Below are 8140 nucleotides of genomic sequence, written 5' to 3' on the forward strand. Positions count from 1 at the left end.
CACTCCCTAGCTGCCAGGAGCTCTTTTTACTGTGTGCACCCAACCAGAGCGACGGGAGGAGCACATTTCAGAAAACGTGCTCAGCTCGTCGAGAAAATGCGATTTAAGCAATAAAATTAAAAATGCACCTAAAACCTAAACCAAAAGTTGCAGGTGCTTATTTCTTCATGCGCAGTGGTCAACGCGGCACTCTCTAGCTGCCAGGAGCACTTTTTACTACGCGCACCCAACCAGAGCGACGGGAGGAGCACATTTCAGAAAACGTGCTCAGCTCGTCGAGAGAATGCGATTTAAGCAATAAAATAAAAAATGCACCTAAAACCTAAACCAAACGTTGCAGGTGCTTATTTCTTCGTGCGCAGTGGTCAACGCGGCACTCTCTAGCTGCCAGGAGCTCTTTTTACTGTGTGCACCCAACCAGAGCGACGGGAGGAGCACATTTCAGAAAACGTGCTCAGCTCGTCGAGAGAATGCGATTTAAGCAATAAAATAAAAAATGCACCTAAAACCTAAACCAAACGTTGCAGGTGCTTATTTCTTCGTGCGCAGTGGTCAACGCGGAACTCCCTAGCTGCCAGGAGCTCTTTTTACTGTGCGCACCCAACCAGAGCGACGGGAGGAGCCCATTTCAGAAAACGTGCTCAGCTCGTCGAGAAAATGCGATTTAAGCAATAAAATTAAAAATGCACCTAAAACCTAAACCAAACGTTGCAGGTGCTTATTTCTTCGTGCGCAGTGCTCAACGCGGCACTCCCTAGCTGCCAGGAGCACTTTTTACTGTGCGCACCCAACCAGAGCGACGGGAGGAGCACATTTCAGAAAACGTGCTCAGCTCGTCGAGAAAATGCGATTTAAGCAATAAAATTAAAAATGCAACTAAAACCTAAACCAAACGTTGCAGGTGCTTATTTCTTCGTGCGCAGTGGTAAACGCGGCACTCCCTAGCTGCCAGGAGCTCTTTTTACTGTGTGCACCCAACCAGAGCGACGGGAGGAGCACATTTCAGAAAACGTGCTCAGCTCGTCGAGAGAATGCGATTTAAGCAATAAAATAAAAAATGCACCTAAAACCTAAACCAAACGTTGCAGGTGCTTATTTCTTCGTGCGCAGTGGTCAACGCGGAACTCCCTAGCTGCCAGGAGCTCTTTTTACTGTGTGCACCCAACCAGAGCGACGGGAGGAGCACATTTCAGAAAACGTGCTCAGCTCGTCGAGAGAATGCGATTTAAGCAATAAAATAAAAAATGCACCTAAAACCTAAACCAAACGTTACAGGTGCTTATTTCTTCGTGCGCAGTGGTCAACGCGGAACTCCCTAGCTGCCAGGAGCTCTTTTTACTGTGCGCACCCAACCAGAGTGACGGGAGGAGCCCATTTCAGAAAAGGTGCTCAGCTCGTCGAGAAAATGCGATTTAAGCAATAAAATTAAAAATGCACCTAAAACCTAAACCAAACGTTGCAGGTGCTTATTTCTTCGTGCGCAGTGCTCAACGCGGCACTCCCTAGCTGCCAGGAGCACTTTTTACTGTGCGCACCCAACCAGAGTGACGGGAGGAGCACATTTCAGAAAACGTGCTCAGCTCGTCGAGAAAATGCGATTTAAGCAATAAAATTAAAAATGCACCTAAAACCTAAACCAAACGTTGCAGGTGCTTATTTCTTCATGCGCAGTGGTCAACGCGGCACTCTCTAGCTGCAAAGAGCACTTTTTACTGTGCGCACCCAACCAGAGTGACGAGAGGAGCACATTTCAGAAAACGTGCTCAGCTCGTCGAGAAAATGCGATTTAAGCAATAAAATTAAAAATGCACCTAAAACCTAAACCAAACGTTGCAGGTGCTTATTTCTTCGTGCGCAGTACTCAACGCGGCACTCCCTAGCTGCCAGGAGCACTTTTTACTGTGCGCACCCAACCAGAGTGACGGGAGGAGCACATTTCAGAAAACGTGCTCAGCTCGTCGAGAAACTGCGATTTAAGCAATAAAATTAAAAATGCACCTAAAACCTAAACCAAACGTTGCAGGTGCTTATTTCTTCATGTGCAGTGGTCAACGCGGCACTCTCTAGCTGCCAGGAGCACTTTTTACTATGCGCGCACAACCAGAGCGACGGGAGGAGCACATTTCAGAAAACGTGAGAGAGAGTAATAGAAGGCAGCAGGCTTTGATGTCTATTCATATGCAAATGAGTTAGGAAGTCATAAAATTTTATGATCTATTGATGTTGATTTATGACGTGTTTTATTGGGGGTCATAAATTCATTAGCGGGTTGGTGGCATCAAGATGGCGCCAGTCGTGACGGCGCCATCTTTGACTGTCGCCATTTTGGTTTGCCGGCGCCATTTTTAAGATGTGGATATGTATGGGCATGTATTTTTATGAATCAAGACAGGTGGAGCACCTGTGCTAGCTTTGCTAACAGCCCTCTGAGCTACCTTTGCATCCGGCCCGTACGTGTGAGACTGAAGGGGAGCCTTTTTGTTGAGAAGGCGAAGGGGAGGGGGGTGTTTGTGATAGGGTGGGGGGTTTGTGACAGGAGGCAACATTATAGGTGTCAAAGTTGGCTGGAAGAGAGTCGCATATAATTTGAGAATCAATAGCTCAGCCAAAGTTATCTGAAAAGCGAGAGACGCATGTAATTTGGTAAACATTGGTTTAGAGGATCAAAGGGCTTTTGTTGAGAAAATCACACTGTTACAAGTCACAAGTTATCTCTAATGTAATTTGACAAACAATAGCGGAGTCGGTATTACTGGGGCCAAGGATATGAGAAAGACCTCTTTGATGCGTCATCAACATACGACCAAAGTTATCCGATTTACCGCGACACGTGAGCTCATAGGCGTGGTCTTATCCCCGCCGAATTTAAAAGTTTGGTGCGGACGAGCATCATTTTGGAGAAGACAAGACAAGGGAAGCCATCACTCTGACGAACAGAATCGAAGCGTGTCAAAAAGTTGTTTTCGAGAATGGTTAAAGGTAAGTCATTTTACTACATTTCTCACAATAATGACAATAATAATAACAAATAATAATAATAAATAATAATAATAAGTTATTTTTATAAAACAAGCTGTATTGTTTATATAATATTTGCAGACAACATCGTTTTTGCCGATGTCCACGCATCTTTTGACGACGATTTTAGCGACGTTTACCTAACACAATCAGACTACGGTGAGTCAATAGCGCATCTAAGATAGTTCTTATAGAGGGTATTAGTTACTGATTTTATTTTTTATGTCTGTATCAGATCTCGTGGCCGCGGCCACTAGAAAAAGCGTTCGGCCGACACAAGCTGCTTTCGACCGCCATATTGGAGCAGTGGAAACGACAGAGTCAGAGCGACCAGCTGTATCAGAGTCACGTGTTACTGTTGAAACCAATCCGACTGCACCCCACACCAACCGACAGGAGGCAGCGACGGATTCTGAACTACTTGAGGCTCTATCTACTTACGAAGCTTTAAACCATCATCATCAAGAGTCGACAAACAAAGTTGGAGGTATTCCTTATATTTTTTCTATCTTTATGTGTTATCATACTTGCTATTTTCGGTATTATAAAGGGTTAACTTACAGGTGAACATCGTGACACCGAGCCACAGAGAGAGAGGAAGAGGAGGAGGAAGAGGAGGGGGCACCCCTTCTACAACATCCACCACTCAAACAGCAGGGGGCCTCTAAGGTGTCGGGGTAACTGTATCTACAAAAGACGGTTACAAGAGTGCTTTAAGATTATACGTGCTCTTACAGATTTAGCCGAATCAAAATAGGTTTGTGTTGTTTCTGCTGTGTTTTGTAAAAGAAAATATAATGGATCATTCAAACCTTACGTCGACGGAGTCGGATTTCTTAGCAAACATTTCTGAAATAGATTTGTCATCATTTAACGGGGGAAGCCAAAGAAGTGACACACCACAGCTAGATTTATCAAACGTTAACAATGTGTGTACGAGTCAAATAACAGATTTGCTCAACAATGTGACCGTTGCTTTGTCAGAGGGGGAGAGACCAGACAGTCCTGTTATTCTCACTCATTTACAGACTGTCATAGATGAATTGAACAACCGAAGCCCGAATGAAGGTGGACAGAGTCCTACACAAATCCCGTCACAATTGCTAAACATGATAGCAGAGTTAAACAACCATGCTAATGACAGCGACGGGCGTATCAGTCCTGACATTCCTATCCAGTTGCTAAACATCATCCAAAATCTAAATACACAGCCTCTGGTTGACCCGTTGACCACTAACTCTCGCGATTCATCACCACCGGTTGCTATTGACGCCGTTCGGCCGATATTTCAGCCTAACAACTGTGCTGTTATAACTGATCATGAAATAGACGTTATTGATGACAACACATCACCGCTTCAACACACGCCCCAACAATCTAACAACGGTTCTGTATTAGCTGACCAACGCGGCGGTTCGGTTGTAATCAACAGGCCGCATTTCAACAATGTAGAGGTGAGACGACGGCTAAATATACCATCGCAACAGAACATTAATGATTTTGCAACCTTCTACCTCCAGATTGAAGACAGAATAGATGATGTCTTGCAAGAGGTAGCTAGCAGGGCGCAAACAGGTGATGTAATTCAGATAGAGCTCGCGGCTGGTAACGATAGAGCTCACATCTGCCCGCAAACTACTGATATAAACTCTATCAGAGATAATGTATCAAACCTGCTTGAACGTTTAGCCCAATCAAATACAGAGCTTCTGGCTGATGAGAGCTTAGAGCTCATTGTACAAATAGTCACTCCATTGCGTGGTGGTGGTGGAGTGCGTCGAAGGCTGCTGAACACTACCAACAGAGAGATTTTGAGGTTGAAAAAACGACACCTACACATACCTCGTAATAAAGACAATACTTTGTGTTTCGCTCTCTCGCTAACCTATCTGCTAAATGACACACTGACAACAAAACAAGCCACGAGACACGCACGGCTCTTACAGGAGAGCGTAGGATTGGATTGTCAAACACCTGTGAGTCTGGGCGATGTCCATAAATTTGAGAAAGTCCTCAAACGGAAAATAACTGTAATGTATCGAAAAGAGGACTGCCGCCCCATGACCTTTTTCGACACGCGTTACCCCAAAACAGATAACGACACTCTATTTGTCTTAAACCTCGAGGGCCACTATTACGGCGTGAAAGCTATTGAGGCCTTTGTGGGCCACGCATTCTTCTGCAGGTATTGTTACAAAGGGCATGCCAATTGGGAACAGCACCATTGTGCAGGACACTGTGGCGTTTGTCTTGATCCATGCTGTAAACAGCGACGGTTTAAACCTATCATCTGCCCCGACTGTAACAAATCTTGTCGTAATGAGGAATGCCTTATCAAACATAAAGAGTCCCGATCAATGAATCGTGCGAGCAACTGCGCTTCATACAAAAAATGCTTGGAATGTGGTCTCCGGTATTATGTGAAAGCTGATGGTACCGGTGCTAAACATCGCTGCCCCGTTAAAAAATGCGCAGTGTGTGATGGGATCATAAATCAAGATGACGCCTTATTGAACCCCCACATGTGCTACATTCAGCCCATCAAACCTCAACCACCGTGCAAAAATGTAGTCTACTACGATTTCGAAACTTATGTAGACACAAACGGTTTACACAAACCTTTTCTCATCTGCTGCAGATCGAATAGACTGACGAAGCATTGGTATGGCACAGATTGTGTTGATGAATTTCTCAGATTTTTCCGAATGCCACGGTTTAAACAAACTACGTTTGTTGCACATAATGCGAGAGGTTTTGATTCATACATACTGATAAGGAGAATGCTCGAATTAGGTCTCAAACTCGACATTCTGATGCAAGGGAGTAAAGTTCTATCATTTGTCGATTTAGACACAAAATCACGATTCATAGACTCTCTCTCATTCTTGACGATGCCTCTAAGCGCAATGCCTAAGGCCCTGGGGTTTGAAGACAAATCAAAGGGGTACTTCCCACACAAATTCAGCTCTTTAGAGCATCTAAACTACGTCGGGTGTCACCCTGACCCCATGTACTACGGCACCGAGCGAATGTCACCCTCCCAACGATCAAAGTTTGACGAGTGGTATGCCAAAGAAGCTAGCAATGTGTTTGATTTTGCTAAACAGGCAATAGCCTACTGCGAGAATGATGTTGATCTGTTAATGCAAGGGTGTGAAAAATTCAGGAGTGAGTTTTTTGAGGCCACCGGAACAGATCCATTCAATGCAGTAACAATTGCGTCGGCGTGCATGAATGTTTTCAGAGCTAATTTTCTGACCCCTCAAACACTAGCCATTACACCATCAGACAACTATATGCGTCAGTACAAAGCTTTCTCACACGATTCTATTCAGTACATGCAATGGATCATGCACAGTCAAAATATCCAAATTAGACACGCATTGAACGGTGGTGAAGTTAGGATAGACAACTACTTTGTAGATGGTTATTGTAAAATCGGGGGCGTAAAAATAGTGTTTGAGTATTTCGGTTGTTATCACCACGGCTGCGCAGAATGCTTCGACCTCTCTAAAATATGCCCGACAACCAAACGCCCTTTTCAGGAGAGGTTTGATAAAACACAAAAGAAAATTCAGGATCTACAGCTTAGACAGGATGTGTACCTTGTAATTATGTGGGAGCATGAATGGTTGCAAATGAAAAAGATGGACATAGAGGTGAAGGAATTCCTTAAAAAATCCAAATTTCCTACACCGCTCAAACCGAGGCAGGCTCTTTTTGGGGGCCGAACAAACGCATTCGTTTTAAAATACACGGCAGAGCCAGACGAGCGTGTGTTGTATGTTGATGTGACATCATTGTATCCTTTCATCAACAGTACAGCCACCTACCCAATCGATCATCCAACGATTATCCACGGTGATTTTAAAGACCCTAGGTCGTATTTTGGTTTCATCAGCGCCACAGTCAACCCACCCCGTGGTTTATATTTTCCCGTCCTACCGTTCAAAACAGCTAAAGGTAAACTCGTCTTCACACTGTGTCGTACATGCGCCGAGTGTAACAACCAGCAGACGGCGTGTACACATAGTGATGAGCAAAGATCGTTGACAGGTGTTTGGACAACCCCTGAATTTGTTAAGGCACTAGATCTCGGGTACACGGTTGCGGAAATTACAGAAGTGTGGCATTACACAAGAACGAGCGACACAATTTTCCGTGATTACATGCGAACATTTCTAAAAGGTAGCGCCATTTGGCTGAGATCATCAAGAGCACATCCATCACAGTTAGATTTAGCATGCTTAATCAATGCATCATACAAAAGATGAACAACCATCAGTTTTAGACGTGTGTAATCTTCAATAACCAACCAATTAAGTGGTTCGACACACATATTATACTCTGAGCCTTGCTGTGTGTTGATTTTCCCAGGCGTCGAGCTCATCGAAGGAACGACCCCAAACTCAAGGGCCTGCTGAGGGTCATCACCCTCCTCAAAATCAGCGCGCAGGTGCGATTCTGCCTCTTCGAGTAAGACTCTAATGTCAGCAGCAGTCAAGTTGGGCAAATCCATCCCGTTTTCAGGATAGCGTGCGCAGGCGTCATCAAACAATTCGATGGCTCGTGACGAGGACCACGGTTCATGCTGTTGCGGTCTCTGCTGCTCCTCCTCCTGCTGTTGCTCCCCCGAGGTTTCAGGGGTTTCAAACACGTCAAAAGTTGATGACAAGGCTCCATAGAGAGAATCGGGTTGCAGATCGTCGAGGCATATGGGTGAGAGGCATTCGCTCGGGTCGGGTGTAGGTAGTGGAAGAATCTCAAACCTTTCCGCCCATGTCTCAGGCAGCGCTGGTGTTGGTTCCGGCGATGCGATGAAAGTTGTGTCAGCATCGTCGGCTTCGGCCTCAGAGTTTTCAGGGGTGGACCAGAATGTGATGTCAGGCCCATGCTCCATAGGTATAAAACGTGGTAAAAGTCTTCTGGCAAGCATTTTTTGGGCCATTGTCTTTCCACCGTCTCTGCGTGTGTGAAAGAGAAGTCTGGGGACCTGGCTTTATAGAGTTATGCTAATGACTATCACCCCCTCAACTTTCATTGACTGCAGGTGAGAAAAAGATGGAGACTAGGAGGGGTTAGGAGGAGGAATAGAGTCTTGTGTGTTGAAGAGGGCCTGGGG

General features: G+C 45.1%; 1 long non-coding RNA gene across 1 annotated transcript; it reads left to right on the forward strand.

Moving 5' to 3' along the window:
- The first annotated feature begins 2558 nt into the window (after positions 1 to 2558).
- On the forward strand, positions 2559 to 6443 carry LOC148394666 (uncharacterized). Its single transcript, XR_015860104.1, has 4 exons — positions 2559 to 2979; positions 3100 to 3177; positions 3254 to 3505; positions 3582 to 6443. It is a non-coding gene; the product is annotated as an uncharacterized LOC148394666 (long non-coding RNA).
- Positions 6444 to 8140: the final 1697 nt, after the last annotated feature.

The sequence above is a fragment of the Syngnathus floridae genome, chromosome 8, assembly GCF_059516105.1.
Source record: "Syngnathus floridae isolate MCC-2025c chromosome 8, RoL_Sflo_1.0, whole genome shotgun sequence".
NCBI classification, from domain to species: Eukaryota; Metazoa; Chordata; class Actinopteri; order Syngnathiformes; family Syngnathidae; genus Syngnathus; species Syngnathus floridae.